This window comes from Callospermophilus lateralis, chromosome 3 (genome assembly GCF_048772815.1).
Source record: "Callospermophilus lateralis isolate mCalLat2 chromosome 3, mCalLat2.hap1, whole genome shotgun sequence".
NCBI classification, from domain to species: Eukaryota; Metazoa; Chordata; class Mammalia; order Rodentia; family Sciuridae; genus Callospermophilus; species Callospermophilus lateralis.
Window position 1 is genome coordinate 79,441,617 of NC_135307.1, and position 24,257 is coordinate 79,465,873.

Sequence of the window (24,257 nt, forward strand, 5' to 3'; positions counted from 1 at the left end):
GGTGTTTATTCTTGAAGGTTTAATTTTACATTCATTCAGTACTAACATTCCAAAGGTGCAATTTATTTACACATGTATGCAAATGCAATTTATTTCCAATTTATATATATATATACAGATATATATACATATATATTCACACACACATATATACACACATATACATGCATACATATATGTATATATATTTCTGTAGAAAGCAATAAAACTTTTGTAACTATTATATGTATATGTAAACATATAAATGTATGTATATATACATATATAGAGAGATGGATACCTAAAAAGAGGGAGAGAGAGAAAAAACAGAAGAGAGAGTGAGAGATTTTATTTTTGATGGTCAAGAAATTAATGTTTCAAAGTCTATGATTTTCTAGCATCCACTGATACAACTTAAGGCAAATGAACTTTTTTGCTAACCTTAAGATATCTGGAAAATTCAGAGCTCATTATATTTGAATCTAAGTTTGAGTTCCCATCCACTTTGGTTCATTCACTTATGTAACTCTATAATGAACATATTATTTCCCGAACCTGCTCACCTTACAAAATACATTTTATCTTCTGATAGATTTTAAATGCTGGTAAATTTTATGCCTAGTTTTGCATCCAAATCATATGCCAAATTTTTATTATGTGACCATCAATTCAGCTTCTCCCATGAAGGTTGGCTCAAGACTTGTTTTAGAAAGATAAGTAAAATTTTAATTTTTATTATCTTTTAAGAGGACATTTTATCAGGACTTGAAATCATTAAACATAGGACATAGAAACAGTATGAGTATGTCAAATCATTTGTACTGGATTGCAATATCAGTTCTCCATTATCTTCCCCAGCATGATTTAATTTTTTTATATAAAATGTGATGATTGTGAGTTTCAGGCTCAGGTTTTTTTTCACTTAGTAGTGTACATATCCACAATACCGGGTGAAACCACAATCATTGTTTAGCAATTCACCTTGCTTCTCTGCTTTCCACATTCCTTTCTTGTGAGAGAGCTTTCTAGGCAAATCATTTGGATAAAAATTCCAACTAACATGCAGAGAAGTCAGGCTCACAGTTATATTCTTTTGGAGATACGATGCTATTCATATTTAACCAAGATTTCTCCTTGCAATCATACTTTTTAATGTTAGATATGAAGAATTTCAATGTGAATATCAAATTCTTAACATTTAGTCTCCTTTCTGCTACCACTAACTGCTAATCTACTTTCTCCAGGTTATTTTAGAGGGCATACTCAATAAAATGTTTGGAGGAAATCAGTCCACAGTGTCAGAATTTGTGCTTCTGGGACTTGGCCACTCATGGAGCATGCAGGTCTTACTCTTCGTGATATTTTTGTTGCTTTATGTGATCATTGTATCTGGAAATATTGTCATTGTGACCTTAATCATCACTGACCCTCATCTCCATTCCCCCATGTACTTCTTTTTGGCCAACCTGTCCTTTGTTGATGTTAGGGTCTGTTAACAAGTCAAGATGGTGCCTGGCATTTTGCCAGAGGGAGTGGTTTGTGAAGTAATGCCAGGGAGCCATTAAGTGTGGAGATTCCTTATTGGTTGACTGCTGTATCTAGTTTATGTTAATTAAGATAAGCTGTGTGTAATGTATATATACCCCTCCTGTCCTACAATAAAGGGCTCCCACTCCTGCTGTATCAATGTACACAAGTTGTTCGTCACCCCCCGGTAGGTTATTTAGCTATAGCCGGACTGTGGCATGTTGATATATGGCTTTCCTCAGTCACCACTCCTAAGATGATCACAGATTTTCTCAGAGAGAACAAAACCATTTCCTTTGCAGGTTGCATGTGCCAAATCTTTTTTGCCCATTTCATTGCAGCAAGTGAAATGGTGCTTCTGGTGTCCATGGCCTATGACCGCTATGTGGCCATCTGCAAACCACTTCATTACTCCACCATTATGAGCCTGCAAAGGTGCACTGGGCTGGTGGTTTCTTCCTGGACTACTGGCTTTGTGCATGCCATGAGTCACCTGGCTGTGATAGTGCAGTTGCCTTTCTGTGGCCCCAGGGAAAAAGACAGCTTCTTCTGTGATATGCCTCTGGTGATCAAGCTGGCCTGCATGGATTCCTATAATTTAGACATTTTAATGAATGTTGACTGTGGGTTTGTGGCTGTAACCTGCTTTATCCTCTTGCTGATATCCTACACATATATTCTTCTCAATGTTTGCCTGTTGGGACTTGTCTGTGCCTTCTTTGGAGCTGTAGTCATTATTGGGCGTTAAGAAAAGTGGTCTCATGGTATCTCTGGGTAAGGCTTCTGTATACGTGACCACACGAAAGCTGGGTATGGCTTCCACATGCATAACAGGATTAAATTAGAATATGTCCCTGGGGTAACAGGGAGGTGCTTGTTCCCTATAGGCTCCCACTACTTCCTCTGCTCTACTTCCTCTTTACTCTGCTATAAAAATCATCTCAGAGGCAATAAAGATTGAGATTTGCTGCGCCTTCAAGGCTGACACAACTCCTGGCTCAGTGTGGTTTGTTCCCAATCTTTGGTGGGGACTGGGCCGTTGCTAAGAGCCACAGCCAAGTAATATGATGCATGGTATTTTTGGTTGAAAGTTGACGCCAGCTAGTCATTGAGATGATATGATTATGTTAAGATCTGCATTCATATGGATATTGGACTCCTGCTGTCCACCTCAGCCTGCTATGGGACTCCTAGAGAGTTCCCATTAGTTGGGGAAGTGCGGTAGGAGGGAATTCCGGAGGAGGAACTTCCTCTTGGGGATCCGGGAGAACACCACGTGCGTTGATCGGCAATCTTCCCGGGCATGTACGGGGCATTGGCGGCAGTTTCAAAAAACAAAGTTTGTTCCTGCTTGAGTGGCTCGTGATTTTGTGCCCAGCCAGACTGCGGCAATTGGTGGCCCGTACGGGGAACTCCTGAAGCTTGGAGGTGAGTAAAATGGCTCGTCCCTGAGGGAAGGCGAGAGAATGGGTGACCATTTCAAAAAACAATGTGTTCTTGTTTTGATTTATTTTGTTTTTGTTTCAAGCTGCCTATCCCTAGAATTTTCTCAGGCAAACTGGGAAAAATGGTTGGCTCAAGGTTTAAAGTTGTTCAGCCCTGAGAAAGAGAAAATTGATACAACTATTTTTTGTTCCGTTTTTGTTTCATTCTGTTTCGGTTTGGTTTTATGCTATCTTATTGGGTTGCGTTACCTTTATAGTAGATTAGAAACTAGTAAAAAGCAAACCGAAAGACTGTTAAGTAAATTGTTAGAGGTCCAGACTATGGTAGAAAACATATTAGGTCAAGTAAAAGAGAAGGTCTCTTGAGCTAGTCAGACAGAGGAAAATTTGAAGGAAGAAAGCTTAGAGGAAAAACAACCACCAGGCGGGGAATTACAACAGGAGGCTGCTACTAACTCCGTTCTATCACCAGAGGGCGCAATTCAACCCACAGCTCCATCTACAGCTGAGCGGCCCTCAACTCCCGTAGTTGATGGACGGAATCCTGAGGCAGGACCTCAAAGATTAGCATGCCCTGTACTTGAGCAGGCAGGAGGGCAACGAATTCACTGTGCTTTAGATTTTAAAACAGTGAAGCAATTAAAGGAGGCTGTAACAACCTATGGTCCGCAAGCACCCTTGACCATAAGTATGGTCGAATCTATTACCAACTTGGACATGACACCAGCAGATTGGGCTGACATGTGTCGATCTGTGCTAAATGGAGGACAATATTTATTATGGAAGGTTGCCAATGAGGAATTTTGCACGGAGACAGCTAGGCGAAATGCAGCAGCCGGTTACCCTCAAAGAAATCTAGAAATGTTGTTAGGAAAAGGACCTTATGAGGGTCAATGGCAATAAATTGAATATGATCCTGGTGTATATGCACAAATTGCTGTACATGTGGTTAGGGCATGAAAGACTTTACAGGGGCATGGAGATTTATAAGGACAATTATCTAAGGTAATACAAGGAACTAATGAACCTTACGCTGAATTTGTAGATAGGCTTATTCAAACAGCTTCTAGAATATTTCGGGATACAGAACAGGCAATGCCATTTATAAAACAACTGGCTTATGACCAAGCAAATCATTGTTGCAGAGAGGTCATTAGACCATGGAGACATGAAGATTTAAACATATATATTAAATTATGTAGAGACATTAATGAACAAGGGCAAGTCTTGGCAGCAGTACAACAGGCTTTAGATGCCAGGCCAAAAACATGCTATAATTGTGATCAAACAGGACATTTTAAAAGGAGTTGCCCCATAGGAGGAGGGTTTAACAAAGCTAGGTATCAAAGAAATAGAATACCGGGTATTTGCCCACGATGCCGTAGAGGGAGACATTGGGCTAATGAATGCTGTTCTCAAACCACCATAGAAGGTACTCCGTTACCAAGTGTTTACCCACGATATCGTGGAGAAAGGCATCAGGCTCCATTGCCAAAAAACGGACTGGAGTCCCAATGCTCCGGGGCCCAAAACCACAAATATACGGGGCAATGGAGGAACCCAGCAACACCATCAGGGTAATGCCCAGGACACATTATCCATTAAATCCCTCATCAGACAAACTAGAGGGAGCGCAGGTTTGGACATCTGTGCCTCTGCCAGAGCAGTACTAACTCCAGAGATGGGAGTTCAAATCATTCCCACAGGAGTAAAAGGACCTCTTCCCCAAGGAACAGTAGGCTTATTATTGGGATGCAGTTCTTCTACACTAAAAGGACAAGTCCTGGGGTAATTGATCTCGATTATGAGGGTGAAATAAAAATTATAGCTAGTTCTCCAAAAGGTATATCAGTAATTTCACCAGGAGATAGAATAGCACAGTTATTAATAATACCCAGCCTGCATGATAAATTTTCCAGTCTTTGTGTAGAAAGAGGTTCCAGGGGATTAGGCTCCACAGGTATATATTGGGCTATGCTGTCTTTAAATTTAGATTCTCACCCCATGCTAAAACTAAATATTCAAGGACATGAATTTAATGGGCTACTGGACACAGGTGCTGACCTTAGCATCATATCTCGTCAAGAATGGCCAAAACATTGGCCATTACAGCAAGCCACTCAAATGCTTCGAGGCCTAGGAGTGGCGACTAATCCCCATAGAAGTGCAATGGTATTAGATTGAAAGGATCCTGAAGGATGTGAAGGAACTATACAGCCTTTTTATTGGATCATCTTCCTATAAATTTATGGGGATGAGATGTCCTAGATCAATTAGGTTTGACATTAACAAATAACATCAGTCCTAACGTGCCCACTACTAGGGCTAAACAAGGCTTTAGGAAAGAAAAAAGATTAAGAGAACAAGAACAAGGTATAGCAGCACCAATTCAAATAGATCAAGGAATAAATAGACATGGATTGGATTTTCAGAAAGGGCCACTGAGACAATCAAAATTACTTGGAAATCAGAAAGACCAGTGTGGGTTACTCAGTGGCCTCTGAGTAAAGAAAAGATACAAGTAGCCCATGACCTGGTCAAACAACAATTAGCGGAGGGACATATACAACCTTCCATATCTCCCCATAATACTCCCATTTTTGTCATTAAAAAGAAATCTGGTAAATGGAGATTATTTCAAGATTTAAGAGCCATTAATAATGAGATGGTTATTATGGGACCTGCTCAATCAGGGATTCCCCAATTGTCTGCTTTACCAAAAACATGGTATGTTTTAGCTATAGATATTAAACATTGTTTTTTTTCATTCCAATTCATCCTGAGGATAGTCCACATTTTGCATTTACTATCCCTGCACTGAATCATGAAGGTCCTGATCAGAGATATGAATGGAAAGTACTCCCTCAGGGGATGGCTAATAGTCCAACTATGTGTCAAATTTATGTTAACAAAGCAATCCAGCCACTTAGAAATCAAAATCCTGAACTACAAATATTTCACTATATGGATGATGTGTAATTGGCACATAAAGATAAAAACACATTGCTAGAATGTTATGCCACACTTACAAATTTATAAAAAAAATATAATCTAGAGATAGCAATAGATAAAGTACAATTAAATCTTCCAATTAATTATTTAGGAGTTCTACTATCCTCAACCATGGTCCGTCCACCAAAAATTCAAATATGAGTAGATCAACTCAAATCACTTAATGACTTCAAAAGTTATTGGGAGACATAAATTGGATAAGGCCTTATCTAGGCATACCAACAGGAGAGCTAGAACCTTTATTTGATATCCTAAAAGGTCCATCAGATCCAAATTCACCCTGCATGTTAACGCCTGAAGCAAGAAAGGTATTAAAAATCATTGAAACATATATGGAAAATATGCATTTGGATAGAATTGATATAAGTTTGCCTTTATTATTTATTGTACTACCAACAAAAAATATTCCTACAGGAGTATTTTGGCAAGAAGGTCCATTATTGTGGATACATTTATCTTATTCTCCTAACACTATTCTTACTAGATATCCTGAGGCTGTAGGACAATTAATACTCAAAGGAATAAAAGCAACAAAGGGAGTATTTGGGATTTCTCCCAATAAAATTATTACTCCATATACTGTGGATCAAATTGATAAGTTAGCTAATGAGTTAAATACTTGGGCAATAATCATGTGTAAATCTAATGTTTTATTTGATAATCACTTACCATCTAATCCTTTGTTGTCTTTTTGGTCTAAGCATCCTGTAGTTTTTCCAAAAATGACAAGAAAAACCCCTATCATAAATGCTCCAAATATATTCACCGATGGGTCAAATAATGGTACAGCAGCAGCAGTTACCCCTGATCAAACTTTTACATTTTTAGTACCCAAACAATCAGCTCAAAAGGTAGAGCTTAATGCAGTATTACAAGCTTTTATGATGTTTAAAGATTCTGTATTTAATTTATTTTCTGATAGTCAGTATGTAGTTAATGCTATAGTATCCCTTGAAGATGCTGGTAGGATTTCCCCTTCTTCTACTGTTTTCTCTTTGTTTTCCACTATACAAAGTCTAATCTGGGACAGAAAAGATCCATTCTTTATAGGACATATCAGGGCACATACAGGATTGCCTGGAGCCTTTAGTTTGGGCAATGAATTAGCAGATAAATCTACACATGACACACATATTTTCTCCACAATAGAAGAAGCTATAAATATTCATAAAAGGTTCCATGTCAATGCTAATACTTTACAAAAGCATTTTAAAATAACTGAAGAACAAGCCAGACATATAATAAAACAATGTCAAAATTGTGTGACATATTTACCACAAGTTAATCTTGGAGTCAATCCTAGAGGACTGATACCTAACCATATTTGGCAGATGGACGTCACACACTTGCCAGAATTTGGAAAATTAAAATATTTGCATGTTACAGTTGATACTTCTTCTGGATTTTTGATGGGCTCCCTTAATGCTGGAGAAAAAAGTAAAGATGTTATAGCTCATTCTTACAAAATTTTGCCACTGTGCGCGTTCCAAAACAGTTAAAAACAGATAATGGTCCTGGTTATGCTTCTACCTCTTTTAAACAATTTTGCTCATCATTTGGCATTACTCACATAACAGGAATTCCATACAATCCACAGGGACAAGGCATAGTTGAAAGAGTTCATCAAACTATTAAAATATACTTATTAAAACAAAAGGAGGGAATTGGAAAGGGGTATATATCCCCCAAAGATAAACTTAAAATAACCCTTTTTACTCTAAACTTTTTAAATTTGGATTCATCAGGGCTTAGTGCTGCGGAAAGACATTTGTATCCAAAAAATGTACATAAGCCTAAGGTACTTTGGAAGGACATTCTAACAGGACAATGGAAAGGTCCTGACCCAGTGATTGTCTGGAGTCGGGGCTCTGTTTGTGTGTTTCCACAGGGAGAACAGCAGCCGATTTGGATTCCAGAGAGATTAACCAAAACAATTTCTACAGACAAAAAGGAGATGATTTGACTCAAATCCATAACAGCTGATATACAGAACTCCAGCTTGGCTATTCTTACATCTGCAACAGTGATTAACCAGGATGCTTTTTTCAATATCTATTTTATTATTGCTTTTTCCCAGTGATGCGATTTTTCCTAAGGAGCCGTCAATTGACTTGGTGTCGTGGCATTTCTGTATCCTCCTCCCTTCTAATAGTGATGGTCTAATTTTGGGGGCCAACAGAGGTGAGGCAAAGAACCTCACCCCCCCCCCCACTGGTGCATAGGCTTATCCACAAGTATGGCTATATGTTGGACCGGTAGTCAGTGACGGGTATGATCCAATTGAAGTAGTATCAACCTACGACAGGAGGCTGATGCCTAGAGATCAGTTTTCCAATGACGGGTAAGAACCATATGTTGAATTGGACAAACCTAACAGGCAGGGTCCCTAGCCACATTGCTTGTTGCTTAATTAAACAGAAGGGGGGAGATGCTAAGAGCCACAGCCAAGTAATATGATACATGGCATTTTTGGTTGAAAGGTGACACCAGCTAGCCATTGAGATGATATGATTATGTTAAGATTTGCATTCATATGGATATTGGACTCCTGCTGTCCACCTCAGCCTGCTATGGGACTCCTGGAGAGTTCCCATTGGTTGGGGAAGTGTGGTAGAAGGGAATTCCGGAGGGGGAACTTCCTCTTGGGGATCCCGGAGAATGCTGGGGGGGTCGATCGGCAATCTTCCCGGATGTGTACGGGGCATTGGTGGCAGTTTCAAAAAAAAAAGTTTGTTCCTGCTTGAGTGGCTCATGATTTTGTGCCCAGCCAGACTGTGGCAGACCCTGACACTTACCCTCTTGTTCAGCCCCTCGGAGATGACAGGCTGGTCCTGCCTATCTCCCACGTACACTTGTCACAGGGAGCAACATTTGCCAGAGATCTAAAAGTGGTGCATCTAAAGCCCTGTCCACCTCCAGTGCCCACATCACAGCATCACAATTCTGGTGATCTTTTTTGTGCCCTGTATCTTCATTTATGTGTGGCCACTCAACATCACCTGGTTGGACAAATCTCTTGTTGTATTTTATTCTGTTTTTACACCTCTCCTCAATCCAGCCATTTATACATTAAGAAATAAAGAGATAAAAAAGGATTTGAAAAGACTCAGGAGTTATTATGTAGGTTCCCAGGAAAAGGCTTAATGCCCAGAAATTCATTGCATGTACTTTAAATTGACAATATGCTGACCTTATAATATAGTTTAAACTTCAAGGAATATAGTTTATAGCTGTAAATAGTTCCAGTTTCCAGATACATCTGTAGATTTGAGGCAATGCAGAGATCTTAAATTTTACTAATCAGCCAATGTTGTGAATTATTTCCCTAAAATCCATCAAAGAACAATCCTTCATTATGGAAAAATCATCTTTTCAGTCTTTTTATACCTCTAATAATATGAAAAAGAACCTGCAAGCAAGCGTAGTGACTTTAGTGTTCATCTGTAATGTAACATGCATCAGTACAGGACACCAAATAAAACCTCATTGTGTGTGAACCACATTAGGCATGTCTGCTAAAATGGTGTGGATTTTTCTTGGTGGGACATGAAAGCATTCTAAAATAAGATTCTCATGTTTGTTCATAGCTGTGTGAATATACCACTTTCAACTTATACACATATATAAGGGAGTTTTATGGTATGATAATTCTATCTCAACAAGACTGCTCTTAAAAAATCCAATTCCAGGAGTACACCCATGGAACCTATCAAAACATGAAAGCTATGTCTTTTAATTTATTCAGTGTGCAGGCTTTTTCCTCCTTTGTCAGGCCTAGCATGGCCCAGGGGTGTCACTGGGACTTCAGTAATCCTCTTGGAGAGGAAGTCAGGTGCAAACAAAAGGATCTTCTGTTGCCTGAAGCTTCTTTGAGCAGTGTGAGGTTCTGGCTCTTCTAAGGTAGGGAGACTGCTGGGGTAAATCTTTCATGAGCAACATCCAGTTGTTCCCACACTTTGGACTTCTAGGTTTTCTCTGCCAGGGCCCTCATCTGAGCTTAACACCCATATCTGGACTAAGTGCTTATACATTTCTGGAGCTGTGTTATTGCATTAGATGTTAAATGTAGGTCAGTACTATCCCTTCACCACAGGAAATAAGCTTCTGTGGTTTTTTCCTACCAAATATTTCTTCAGGCCCTTACACTGGACCTTTAAGTACTTGTTTGTAGCCTTCTCTTCACTATTCCTCTGAAGGGAGTCCTACAGTTTAGCAATGAGGAAACAACTCCCCTACAGGAATGCAGTAGCTATTACTAATCTTTGAACACCTGAATCACTTCCCTGCAGGGGTATTCCTTTCCAAATGAATATTTTTTTCCAGTGAGGCTTGGTGGCAGGCTAAGGCAGGAGGATTGTGGTTTCAAGGCCAGACTGGGCAACTGGAAAGAAACTAAATTTATAAACAAGACTAAAAACAAAGATCAAAAATATTTTTCCCCCAGGACCATCAGTGAAATCTTTTAACATTCAGGAATCTTCTTCCAGAACTGGGATTTCATATATTCCCTGCGACTGATTCTTACTTGTCCACCAAGTTGCTCAGTGACTCAGCCACAAATCCACATTTACCATTTACTTTCCCAAGCTATTCTTGTTCCTAGTTGTGTAAGCTTGGCTAATCCGAGAGGCAGACACAAAGATGGATTCCAGTATACTCACACAGGGAAAACAGCAAGAAAAACAGAATTGATACACGAACAGTATAGAGATATGTCTAGAACATTATTTATGTTGATAAGGAGACATTTAAAACAAGAGTAAATTCTGTCAAAGTTTTATTTAACAGGAATTCAAAAATAGAGAAACAAATATTTAATGATAGAAATAAGAATAGTCATTCTTTCCAGTGATACTAACTGCAAAGTGGATTAAGGAAACTTTTAACTTTGAGAAAAAATATTTGGTAGTTGATAAATGTGATAATTTCAAGTACATTTATGAGGGAAAAATTTAATCTTTTCATGTAAGAGTTTGCACCTTAATATCTGCAAATTAATTCTCATATAGTAACAGGAAATATGAATGTCAAAACAAAAAAAAAGTACTGGTTTAAAATAGTTTAAAATGTTCAGGGTAGATCTTTTCAATATACAGGCCAAAAAAAATTGGCACATGGTAGATATAGTACTAATTATTAAAAAGCAGTGTTTTTATTTCATTATCATAACCTCTTTTGAAAAATCTCCCCTGAGGTACTTTCTAGCCAACTCTGTATTATGATAGTCAATGACTCATTATATTCTCCAAGGTCAAAGCAGGCAAAGGGGAATGGAATTCTGGTTTGCTGGGCTTAGGGAACATCTTGTTATTTATTTGTAGTTTTTCATTTTCATCCTTTGTCTTAACTTGTAATTTGTATGTAACTGTGTCTTATGTGTTAAATTTAAACCACATATGTATTTTAATTAATAGTGTTTTCTAATTTGCTATTTCTCTTTCTTTTTTTAAAATATTCTCCATATTATTTTTAATGGTTGAGAAAAATTCATTGTAGTTATGTTTCCTAATCTAGTTAACTAATAAACAATGGAGTAAAGCACACTCTTGCAATCAAATTATTATAAACATCCTTATTTCCCTCATTTGCCCCTCCCCTCCCACTCCCGGCCCCGTGCTGGGCATTAAACCTAGGGATTCAGGCTTGCCAGGTAAACACTCTATTCTACACCAAGTCACATCCCCTCGTTCTTAATTTCTTTTTTTATTTAATTTCTTTATTTTTTTTTAAATACAGGACAGCGGAATGCATTACAATTCTTATTACACATATAGAGCACAATTTTTCATATCTTTGAATATAAAGTGTGTTCACTTCAATTCATGTCTTTTTACATGTACTTTGTTTTGTTTTGTTTTTGCATTACAATTCTTATTACACATATATACCACAATTTTTCATATCTCTGTATATAAAGTAGGTTGACACCAAATTCATGTCTTCATACATGTACTTTGAATAATGTGACCATCACATTCCACCATCCTTGCTAATTCCCGGCCTCCTCCCTTTCCCTCCCACCCCTTTTCCCTACCTAGAATTCATCTATTCCTCCCATGCGCCCCCACCCTATCCCACTCTGAGTCAGCTTCCAGCTTCCTTATATCAGAGAAAACATTTGGCATTTGTTTTTTTGTGGGGGGATTGGCTAATTTCACTTAATAATTTGCTATTTCTTTGCAACAAACTTAATTTCATTGCACCAATAAATTAATTTTTTATGTAATCTTTGTCTTTACTGGCACAAAGGCTTGAATCAATTACCATTCATTTTGATTTAGACCAAATTCATTATAGTTTAAAACACATAATTACAATTTCATTGTAAATAAACAAAGATGAATGGGTAACAAAAGCAAGACCAGAGTTTCAATTTATCTAAAGATGTACTGATTTTACATTAAAAATAGAGGTTGCACCTCATGATCCAATGTGGAAAGGCGGTAGACATGGCTACTTCTTTCAGATTCAAATGTCTCCTACAATCATCTATCTGGTTCCTTCTTCAGTACTAAGGTGACTTTAAATTTTAGAACTTAAAGACTGGTTTTGAGTTATAATTCTTAGATCTTGAATAGTTTTCTTTAATGGGAAATGATAAAACAATACACTTTTTCATAGGATCAAACATCCACCTAAAATAAATAAATACAGAAAAAATGAAGGAAGTATAGGTAATACATATCTAAATAATGTTATGAATCTTAAAACAAACAAAGGATAATTGTAAAACAATGAAGTATGGCTAACTTCAAAATCACATGAGAATTTAAGAACTAAAGCAGAAAGAAAGTTTCAGAAAGCATAGAGCTAACTTGAACTGGAGGACATGCTATAGTGGGGCTCAGAGAAGGCGGGTGCGTGGGAGAGACAGGTAGAACAGAACCTCCTAGCTGAGCTTTGATGTTCATTGCTGCCTCTGCTTCAGCCAGCCAACACCAAATTCACAGCTGAACCTACAGCGTCTGCCTCAGCTTTACCAATGTGAATTTAGGCTTTCTGGGTTTCTTTGCTATTTATATCTCGCCCTCTTCCAGCTCAGGTGGTGGAAACTGGGTTCCCCTTGGTGGAATGGGCTGGGTGAGAAATAAAAGCTAAGAGAAATAAAACAGCAAAATATCACAGAACACAGAAAGTAATTTCAAAAGAGGGGGCAGGATGGGCAACACAATCATACAGATGGAGCTTCTATATTATGACAAAATGAAGCCCGGGCCTGCTTTATTTATATTAGGAAACAGCAAAGGCCTTCCATAGAATGTTCTTCATCAAAAAAGGTTAAAGTTAGGCTGTCCAGTTCCCAACAGGTTACACCCATCTCCTGAGCTACTATGGAGGAACTTCCTAGCGGAGCAGAGATAGAAGTCACGTGCGTTGGGCAATCTATTGGGAGGGCCACGGGTAGTTGGATAGTTCACAATACCAAACCCAAATCTCCCTGGCCACCATTCCTGGAGAAGACCCTCATGTAAATCACAGATGGCTTCCCACACTTACATCCTCTTCAAACTCCTGGGTATCAACTCCTTTCAACATTAGTAATTTATTATTACACAAAACAAGATTTTGAGTCACACATTCTGTTACACTATCAAAAACTCTCTGACTTTTCAAAAATATTCTATTCAACTTGTCCCATTTATGCCTCATTTTCTCTCCTGAGTAAAAGAGTCTGTTTGCTATATATCTGGAAAAGATGGAAATGATTTATTTATTAAAATTAACTGCAGCTATTACTTCTTAAATTACAAACTAAAATAACTCATTTTACTAAAATTAAAAATGTGAAATATATAAATTACAAAATAATCGCCCCTAATAAAGAAGTTCTTCATTAGACTTGAAAGCTCTACTGTTTTAATTGGGTAGGCATATAGTTGGTCAGCCATGTATTGCTCCAGAAGATGATTATCTATCATTTTGAAAATGGAAGTTCGGGCTGGGATTGTGGCTCAGTGTTAGAGCGCTCGCCTAGCACAGGTGGGACCCGGGTTCGATCCTCAGTACCACATAAAAATAAAGGCATTATGCTGTGTCCATCTACACCTAAAAAATTAATAAAATTTCTTAAAAAAAGAAATAAAATGGAAGTGTTACTCAAGCAACACTTTGACAAATTTTAGAGGATAACACCAGACCCAAGGATTTCGTATTTAGGGAAACTGTCAGTGATGGTCTGCTTATTTGTAGTCTCCTTAACTCAGGCTGATATTAATTGTCAAAGCTATATAGTATTATGCAGTGGGGCTTTTTGGAGGTAGGTAGACCAGGTCATGAGATTTGGCCTCCATGACTGCATTGTAATAACAGGGAGAGAGACCCAAGGTAGAAAGCCTGTTCTATCTCACATGGAGACAGTCCACAGAGCAAGAAGGACCTCACTAGAGGCAGCTGCCTGATCTTGAACATCTCAACTTCAGAACCGTGAGCCAAATAAGACATCATTCCTCAGGAGAAGATAGGAGAGAAGAAGGTTGGGAAAAAGAAAAAAAGTATGTAACTTTCAAAGCAACAAGGGATAGAGTCAAATCATCAAGTGAACCCCTGTTACAGTTTTACTATATTCATAGGAATAGTTCATTTATTTTACATAAATTAAAACCTGATAAATTTCAGAAAAAAATAAGATGTACAGGCAGGTGTCCACACTAATGCTGACCTTCAACTTATAGTTCTGATCATTTGTTCTTCACACACACACATGTACACATTTTGTTTTATAAGGAACCCAGCCTAATTCAATCTTAAGATTGGGAACCATCTCATCACAAAGTCATGAAAAATTAATTTCTGTTTTACTATAAATTCCTAAGATTTCTAAACTTGTTTGGATTCTTGCCCATGCCTTGAACTCACCCATGCCTGGCTCTCTCTGTCCAGATAACAAACCTCTCTGAAACCTCAGTGGCCACTCAGAAGATCCAAGAGAAGGTGGTGAAGCGGGAGGACCTCTTCATTGTGAGAAAGTTGTGGTGCACCTTCTTTGAGAGGAAGCTTGTGAAGGAAGCCTGTCAGAAGACCCTCAAAGATCTGAAACTGGACTATCTGGATGTCTACCTTATTCATTGGCCCCAGGGATTTCAGGCTGGTAAGGACTTATTCTCCAAAGATGATAAAGGCAACAACCTCATCAGTAAAGAAACATTCTTGGATGCCTGGGAGGTCATGGAGGAGCTGGTGGATGAGGGGTTGGTGAAAGCTCCTGGTGTTTCCAACTTCAACCACTTCCAGATTGGAAAGACCTTGAATAAGCCTGGACTCAAATATGAACCAGTAACTAACCAGGTGGAGTGTCACCCATACCTCACCAAGGAGAAACTGATCCAATACTGCCACTCTAAGGGCATCATGGTCACAGCCTACAGCCCCCTGGGCTTTCCAGATAGACCTGGGGCCAAAGCAGCAGACCCTTCACTACTGGAGGACCCTAAGATCAAGGAGATTCCTGCAAGGCATAAAAAATCCCCAGCCCAGGTTCTGATCCGGTTCCATATCCAGAGGAATGCGTGGTGAATCCCAAGTCTGTGACCCCAGAACTTATTCTCGAGTACTTTCAGGTTTTTGACTTCCGATTGAGTGATGAGGAGATGGAGACCTTACTCAGCTTCAACAGAAACCTGAGGATCTGTGTCCTGGCTGACCAGGCTAATTTGCAGGACTACCCCTTCACTGCCGATTACTGAAGCTGAATCTCCTGATGAGACACCTGATGGATTTTTTCTCTTCACTGAAGTGGAATTTGCTCTCCCTGAGGCCCATTTTAGCTAAATTTATATGAAATTATATTGTGCTTGATCTTGTCAGAATCTAGGCAAATTTTTTTTAAAAGTTATTAGTGTATTATAATTGCACATAATGGGATTTTTTGAATGCTCTAATCGTCCATGCATGCAACATTAGTTGCTCAATCTCCTTCCCAGAACCTTCTTTCCTAGTCCTCCTCCCTTCCCCTAAGCAAGGTTTTATTTAGATCCATATGTTGAACCAGGAAAAGACTTATCACAGGGAAGTATGACTCAGATGAGCAAATGCCTATTTCTTCCACTTATTTGATCTGAACAAATGTTTGTTAAACAACAGGGTCTCTGCTACCATTGAGGATGCAAAAATAAAAAGAATTAAAAAAATAATGAAGGTAAAAAAAAAGAAATAAACCAAATTCAAAAGGTCAAGGTTAAATGTTTTCACTCAAAGTGGACGTAAGAGCAAAGTCAGCAAAAAGCTCCCATCTAAAAGATTTTGAGTTTTCTCCACACAGAAAAGATGAGGTTTGAGGAGGTAAATGTTTCACCTGATGTAATCATTATAGAACATATACATCTATCAAATGTTACTTGGTGTTCCATTCATATGTACAATATTATATTTTTATGTACTGGTTAATTGACAAGTGGGATTACATCAAATTTAAAAGCTTCTGAAGCACAATGAAGAGAATAATTAATAGACTGAAGAGACTACTTAATGATGGGGGTAAATCTTTGGCAAGAATGTATCTGACAGAGAATTAATTTCTACAACATATTAAGAACACAAACATCAATAAAATCAGCATTTCAATTAAAAATAGGCAAATGACATGCATAGTCACTTCCCAAAAGAAATAAAAACAGCCAGTAAATAATTATATGAAAAAAATCCTTGTACAGTGGTGCACACCTGAAATCCCTGAGGCTCAGGATCCTGAGGCAGGAGGATCAGGAGTTCAAATCCAGCCTGAGCAAAAGCGAGATGCTAAGCAACTCAGTGAGGCCTTGTCTCTAAATCCAATACAAAATAGGGCTGGCAATATGATTAAGTGATCAAGTGACCCTGAGTTCAATCCCTGGTACAAATTATATAGAGTGCTCACATAGCATGTGTGAGGCCCTGGGTTCGATCCTCAGCACCACATTTAAAAAATATTTAAAATAAGTTACCATGTCCAACTACAAATAAAAAATGAATTTAAACCAGGCAGAATTTTGAATGATTAAATATTTTCTTCTATTTAATTTCTTAATTGAGAAATGGAATGTAACAAAGCGTGTGTGTGTATGTATGTGTGTGTGTGTGAGTATAGAGCTTTATCAAAAATCTAAAAATGGAACTTCCATATGATCCATTTATTCAAATCCTTAGTATATATATCCTTAAGAAATGTAGTAAGAGATACTGGCAGACCCACATTTATATCAATACTGTTCACAAACTATTTATGATAGTTAAGACATGCAATCATTCTATGGGCCCATCAACAGCTGAATGGATAAAGGCAATGTGGTCTTTATGCCAGGCATTGTGATTCACCATAAGGCAGAATGACATCCTATCATTTGTAGTAAAATGAATGGGAACAAGTGAGCAGCATGACAAACAAAACAAGGCACACAGACAAGTAGAGCATACTTTCTCTCACATGTAAAAACATGAGCAGAAAAAGCTGAAAACAGTAGAGAAATTATTATTGATTGATAAGGAGGCAAAGGGAAGAAAGCAGAAGGATGAGGGGAGAGGGTAGAAAAGCAGATGGACATGATCAATAGTCAATGTATATTCATGTATAGAAATACCACAATAAGTATCACTAATGTGTATCATTAGTATTAGTAATTCTAAAAAGTAATTTTTAAAAACTTACACATGAATGCACACTAAAGTATATCTTTATAATGTTATAAAATTCCCTAACATGAAAAAGTTTCTCAGAGGTAGAGATTATTTTGGACTAGTAAAGCTCTAAGATACTACTTTTAACTAATTCTAATGTACTATGTTATACACTGAGAAATGGCAGCCAAAGAAAGTCTGTAATTATATAAAAAAAGGAAATAAAAACTCCACAAAAATCCAAAATTAAGACTTTGTCTTTCCAAGGATACTCCCCTGCTCCCCCTCCCTCTCATTTCCAGCCCCTTCCTCTCTGTCTGTCCACGACTTTCTGAGTTCACCCATCTCTTTGGGCATTATCACACTTTCTTTTCATCTATAGCCCTGTATTTTCATATGTATTTTTGTTTATTTGATTTTTCTGTGCTTTCTTTCCAGATACTGATATATTTAACCTTTTTTTACTCCTGAGGATCTACTCTACAGATATATTTTTCATGCAAGATTACTTATGTATATTCAAAGTTATTAGCAGCATTGACTCTAATAGGAAAGAAGCCCCGACAAACATTACCTTCCTTCCTTTACCTCTTTTATTCACTTTTCATCATCTCCTATTGCCTTTCTGTCTGAACTTGACAAACATTTGAATGAAAGAATACTTGACTGAATATTGTATTTACTTTGTAAAATTAAAGTTCCTTATTTTAGTTTTAATGTTGTTCAGAATAATGCCATGGTTCTTTTTCATGTATAAGAAAAACTAGGAAGGGCTGGAATTGTAGCTCAGCAGTAGAGTGCTCACCTAGCATGTTGAGGCCCTGGGTTCCATCCTCAGGACCACATTTAAAAAAATTTAAAATAAAGACACTGTGTCCAACTACAACTAAAAAATGAATTTAAAACAAAAGAAAAACTAGGCATAATTTTGAGTGATTAAACATTTTCTTCTATTTAATTTTTTTAATTGAGAAATGGAATGTAACAAAGCACATTTTTAGAAAAAAAAGTATAACTGTCAATACAAAAGGTGCAATAGATTATCCTTTTGAGAGGACAAAGACCTAAAGGAATTGGTCTCCAAGACACCATGAAGATCTTTAGATAAGCATAATTAGTTATTTCTGACAATTCATTAGAAACCTAATGTATTCTCTTCATCTTACTCTTTTGCACCAAAAATATGCAGATACTATGATATTTATTATTGATTCAGGACCACTAATTAACTTCCTAGATAAGATCTATGACTTCTTATCCCAGATATGAGTTACATATCTAAAATAACCTGTCTAGGCTTACTGCTTTCATTATGCCTGATTAACATCTGACATTCTATTATCACTGCTGATAACAAATTGTCAAATATTACACAGATACATGTAATCCTATCCTTGTAGCAGCACAATCAAAATAGCCAAGTTATGGAACCAGCCTAGATATCCATCAACATATGAACAGATGAAGAAAATATGGTGTATATACACCATAGAGTTTTATTCAGTTATAAAGAAGAACAAAATTATGTCATTTAAAGGAAAATGGATGGAACTAGAGAGTATAATGTTGAGTGAAATAATGCAGACTCAAGATTAAGGGTCAAATATTATCTCTCATATGTGGATACTGGAGAGAAAAAACAAAGAGATAAAGGTATCACAACAAAATAAGACAGACTAGTAGAGAAGAAGATGATCAGAGGGATGAGTACAGGGAAAGGACAGGTACTAGGAAGTGAAATTTACCACAGTATGTTATGTACGTGTAGAAATATACCATACTTCTAAGGACATCAAAGACATTTTGTTATATTTCAGATCTCTTAGACTCAGTATGTTTGCTAATGCATGTGGGACTATGTGTTTGTGTGTTCATCAAATATGTGCTCCTGTATTTTTACTACTTATTCTATAATATTATAACATTCTTGCACAGCTACTGTGCAGAAATTATCATGATATGACTCTAAAACCTTTTCATCAGGATAAATATATCCTCATGTACATTATGTAAATTTCCACTCTACCTTTCAGCCTCTAACAGTTTCCTTGTCTGGATATTTTACACAACTGTTTTGTGTTGTCTTCTTCTTTCATACAGAATAGTCTTATTCAGGTTCCTTCCTATTGTATCATGTATCAATCAACAGTTTACTGTTCTTCTTTTCTTTTCTTTTTTTTTTGGGGGACAAATTGTATTTGTGTATTTCATAGCACTTTTAAAAAGTATTACATGTAACTAAAAATCAAACCAACATCTGTATATTTCACATTGCAGTAATTTGTTCTAATCAGTAGTCATTTCTCTTCCATATAATCCACTACAACTGTGAACTATGTAGTCTCAAAGTATTAATTATGTATTTGTTAAATGTTTTTATATTAGACTAACACAAATACATGATTTTTAAAAACATCTGTAGTAAAAGAGAGAAATTCCACTGATTTCAGCACTCCAAAAGATTACCTTGTGAACGTCCAACCCAGAATGAATAGTTCCTACTTTAGAGACTAGTATACAGACTAAATATTATTTCTCAATTTCTCCAACATGATTTTAACTGTTGTTTAGACAAAGCTTTAGACAGAAAAGGTGACTTCTTTTTTGGTACTGGAATTGAACTTAGGGGCACTCAACCACTGATTGACATCCCCAGCACTATTTTGTGTATTAGTTAGAGACAGGGTCTCACTGAGTTGCTTAGTGCCTCACAATGTCTAGATGGCTGTGAACTCACAATTGTCCTGTCTCAGTCTTCTGAGCTATTAGGATTACAGGAATGCACCACCTCACCTGTCTAAAATGGGAATTATTAAGTCAAACAAAGACATGATTTATCATTTAATGCCTTGATGAAATAGTGTCAGTTAATGAAACACCAATACTGTCCTAATCAGTTTTGACAGAGGTATACACACTCATTTAATCACTTGCTAATGAGACCAAAGAAGGCAATACATTGCAAATTAACTGCAATTAACTTTAATTTAATTATCTCTTAAATGAGTATATTATATGTTGTATATGGCCAATACCAATGCACTCTGCTTTAATTATATTACTTAGGATAGTGAAATTACTTTTTGTATTATTAAAAATATCTGTGAGAAGAATATCATTTGGCTACCATTCTGACATTCGGAGAACCAGATTTTAGGTATATGGTAAGTGAATAAAGGGCTACTAATTAGAATTTAAGAACAGGATATAGTGCCTAAACAGGATCGGCACCTGGTCATGTATATAACCAGGGTAATACTTCTAAGTCAGGTCAAAGGTACAGATCTTGTTTTAAGAGCCTGATGACCAGTTTAGATTGAGAATTCATAAGGCTATCTATGCAGAGCATGACATCAGAATTATCATTGCAATTCAGAAAACAAACAGAAAGTTAACAAGCAAGGACTTGGGCTTCTGTAGGACTTGAAAAAAACATTTTGTTATGGGTCAATAAGGAGAAGGGACCCACACTTTGCCCATATTCTGACAATTAGAAATAGTGAATTACCATTAACAACAATGATTAGTCATCAATAACCCAAAACAGAGAATCTTGCTAAAATTTATGTTGTGTGTTAGTGAGTAAATTCCTAAGACATTGTAAGCAAAGTAGCTTTGAGTCCTACAGAAGCACAGTTATATAGAAACACGTGGTTAAATAGGAATGAAAGTGTAGTTAGAAGACCTGAGTCTGGTAAGGAATGAGTAGAATGAAAGAAGGGTAAACTCAGGGTTCACAGGAATTATGGGGCATAAGTTGCTTTCAGCTATGCTAATTTGGGATGCAGCAAATATTTTTTTTTTTTACTAGGAGAGGATCTATTGAGCAGAAAAAGGTTGATCATAACAGGTAACTGTTGAGGACCACAACCAAGTCAAGATGCTACCGGCACTTTGCCAGGAGCAGTGATTTGTGAAGCAATGCCATGGAGTCATTAAGATGATGAGGATTCCTTAAAAACTGACTGTTGTATCTAGATGATGTTAATTAAGTTAAGCTGTGTGTAATTAGTTAAGTGTATATACCTCTGCTGTCCCATAAGAAAGAGGCTCCTGCTGTTTCAACCTTCACAAGTTGCTTGTCACCCCCCCCCCCCGGTTATTTTTGCCCAGCCAGACTGCAGCAGGTAACAATTTGCTTTTTGTGATTCTCCAGATTAGGAAGTCATGGACACTGGAAACAGCACAGTGGTGACAGAATTCATCCTCCATGGTTTGACCCAATCTCAAGATTCTCAAATCCTGCTCTTTGTGCTAGTCTCACTTTTCTACGTTGTAATTCTCCCTGGAAATTTTCTTATAATTTTGACCATAAAATCAGATCCTGGACTGGCAGCCCCCCTCTACTTCTTCCTGGGCAACTTGGCCTTCCTGGATGCCTCCTACTCCTTCATTGTGTCTCCCAGGATGCTGGTGGACTTCCTCTCTGAGAAGAAGGTGATCTCCTACAGAGGCTGCATCACCCAGCTGTTTTTCTTGCACTTCCTTGGTGTAGGGGAGATGTTCCTCCTTGTTGTCATGGCCTTTGACCACTACATCACCATATGTCGGCCTCTACACTATGCAACAGTCATGAACCCCAGGGTCTGCTATGCATTGCTGTTGGCTCTGTAGTGGTTTTGCTCACTCCACTGTGAAAGTGGCCCTTATCCTGCACTTGCCCTTCTGTGGCCCAAACCAGCTGGACAACTTCTTCTGTGATGTGCCACAGGTCATCAAGCTGGCCTGCACTGACACCTTTGTGGTGGAGCTCCTGATGGTCTCCAACAGTGGCCTGCTCACCCTGCTGTGCTTCCTGGGCCTTCTGGCCTCCTATGCTGTCATCCTCTGCAGAGTAAAGGGACACTCCTCACAAGGGAAGAGCAAGGCTATCTCCACTTGCACCACCCACATCATCATTTTGTTCCTCATGTTTGGACCTGCCATTTTTATCTACACCCGCCCCTTCAGGGCTTTCCCAGCTGACAAAGTGGTTGCTCTCTTTCATACAGTCATTTTTCCTTTGCTGAACCCTGTAATGTATACTCTTCGCAACCAGGAAGTGAAAGCCTCCATGATAAAGCTGTTATGTCAGAACAGAGTGTTCTAAATAGAGTAGAAACATGAGTAAATCAACAGCAGAGAAAGTCCAATCAAAATGAAATAAATTATTTCTTTATGCACTGAACAAATGAGTCATTAGGTAAGCATACTGTTACCAATCACTTTCAGTTTTCAGGCTGTGTGGCATATGAAGGAGATAAACAACATCCAGGTGTCCTAGGATATATTCAAGTGAATAAATACAGGTGAAACTTTTAAATCAGAAAAAAAATGTCAACAGCAGTGCTACACTCTAGATTGACTGGGGAGGTGCTAAATACCTTGCTTTTGATTGTCAGTAAGGTATTCTGACACAAACCAGCTGGTTCTTGGGTTTCAGCTGATATAAGATGATCTGGAAAAGTAACCACACAATTACCTGAGATATTCTAGGCAGAAAGGATGACTAATAAAAGGATCCACAATTTTATCTGTTTGGTACATTTGAAGACCACAAGAACAATGTAGCTTAGTGTAGTTGAAGCATTTGAAAGTGGCAAGAATGGAAAAGAAAAGAGTTTGGCAGGTAAAATTCTCCTGAAGTATTTCAAGCAATGGAAAGAAGTTCACGCCATTTAAACCTCAAATGAGGTCATAAAAGGCATTAAACTGGAGAGTATTAATATTTTCTACTTGCCTTAAGGAAAAAGCCTCAAGACTCTGGAGGAATATGGGAAATAAAATTTCATTAAGTAGAAAAAAATCATACTGGTAAGTAATTTTATTAGAGCCTTAATTAGTTATTTTTTTCCTAAATTTGAAAAGTGTTGTGATTTCCCTCACTGTTGTTGTTAATCTTGGAGAGGAATTTGAGTTCCCTTGAAATGATTTCATCCTGAATGTAATTATGTTGGCTATTTGGTGTGTTGATCTTTATTTAGTTATAGATGACTAAACCACTTCAATTTCTTTGTTTATTTGTTTGCTTGGATGAGGGAAATACCAGGTATCCTATATTTGACATAGTTGAATGGGTGGTAAAAGCAGCCTATGAACTTGGAATCAAGTTTTATATATATATATATATATATATATATGTGTGTGTGTGTGTGTGTGTGTGTGTGTGTGTGTGTGTGTTTTCATCACGACTTTAAAATTGATTAAACACAGGAAACTACAAAAAAGTTAGCTAGAAATAAAGTGAATAAAAAATTTCAAATGAAATTCAAATTGGATAAAAAGGAAAGTAAGGAAAGGGTATTAGAAATATGTAAGATATAATGGAAATATCCTACAATGTATAGTTGACATCCAAGTAGTGTGGGGAAAAGAGAAAATGGGAAAGATGCAATATTTATAGAGAACTTCTACAAAGTGATAAAGGGCATCACCATGGACCACATGGACCACAAGTCTTTGGTCCATAAGCAGAATAAAGTTTTGAGAAAGAAGACCCAAACACATGAATGTAAAGCAGATAAAAGTCAATGATACAGAGACTCTTAGAAGCCGCTGATAGAAGGAAGCACATATTGACTTGAAAGGATGAACAGTAAGGACAGCTTTCCCCCAAAAAACAAACATGGAAATCAGAGTACAATGATACCTTGAAATTGCTGAAAGACGACAAAACAAGTCATATAATTGTTATTAGATAAAGAAAACTGTTTAAGTTAAGAGAAA

The 24,257-nt window shown here is 37.5% G+C and overlaps 3 pseudogenes; all 3 read left to right on the top strand.

Moving 5' to 3' along the window:
- Window positions 1–1,250: 1,250 nt before the first annotated feature.
- LOC143393930 (olfactory receptor 4K3-like) lies at window positions 1,251–9,107 on the top strand (annotated as a pseudogene).
- A 5,092-nt stretch (window positions 9,108–14,199) lies between these two features.
- On the top strand, window positions 14,200–15,646 carry LOC143394697 (aldo-keto reductase family 1 member B10 pseudogene; annotated as a pseudogene).
- A 6,073-nt stretch (window positions 15,647–21,719) lies between these two features.
- On the top strand, window positions 21,720–22,641 carry LOC143393931 (olfactory receptor 4N5-like; annotated as a pseudogene).
- The last annotated feature ends 1,616 nt before the right edge of the window (window positions 22,642–24,257 follow it).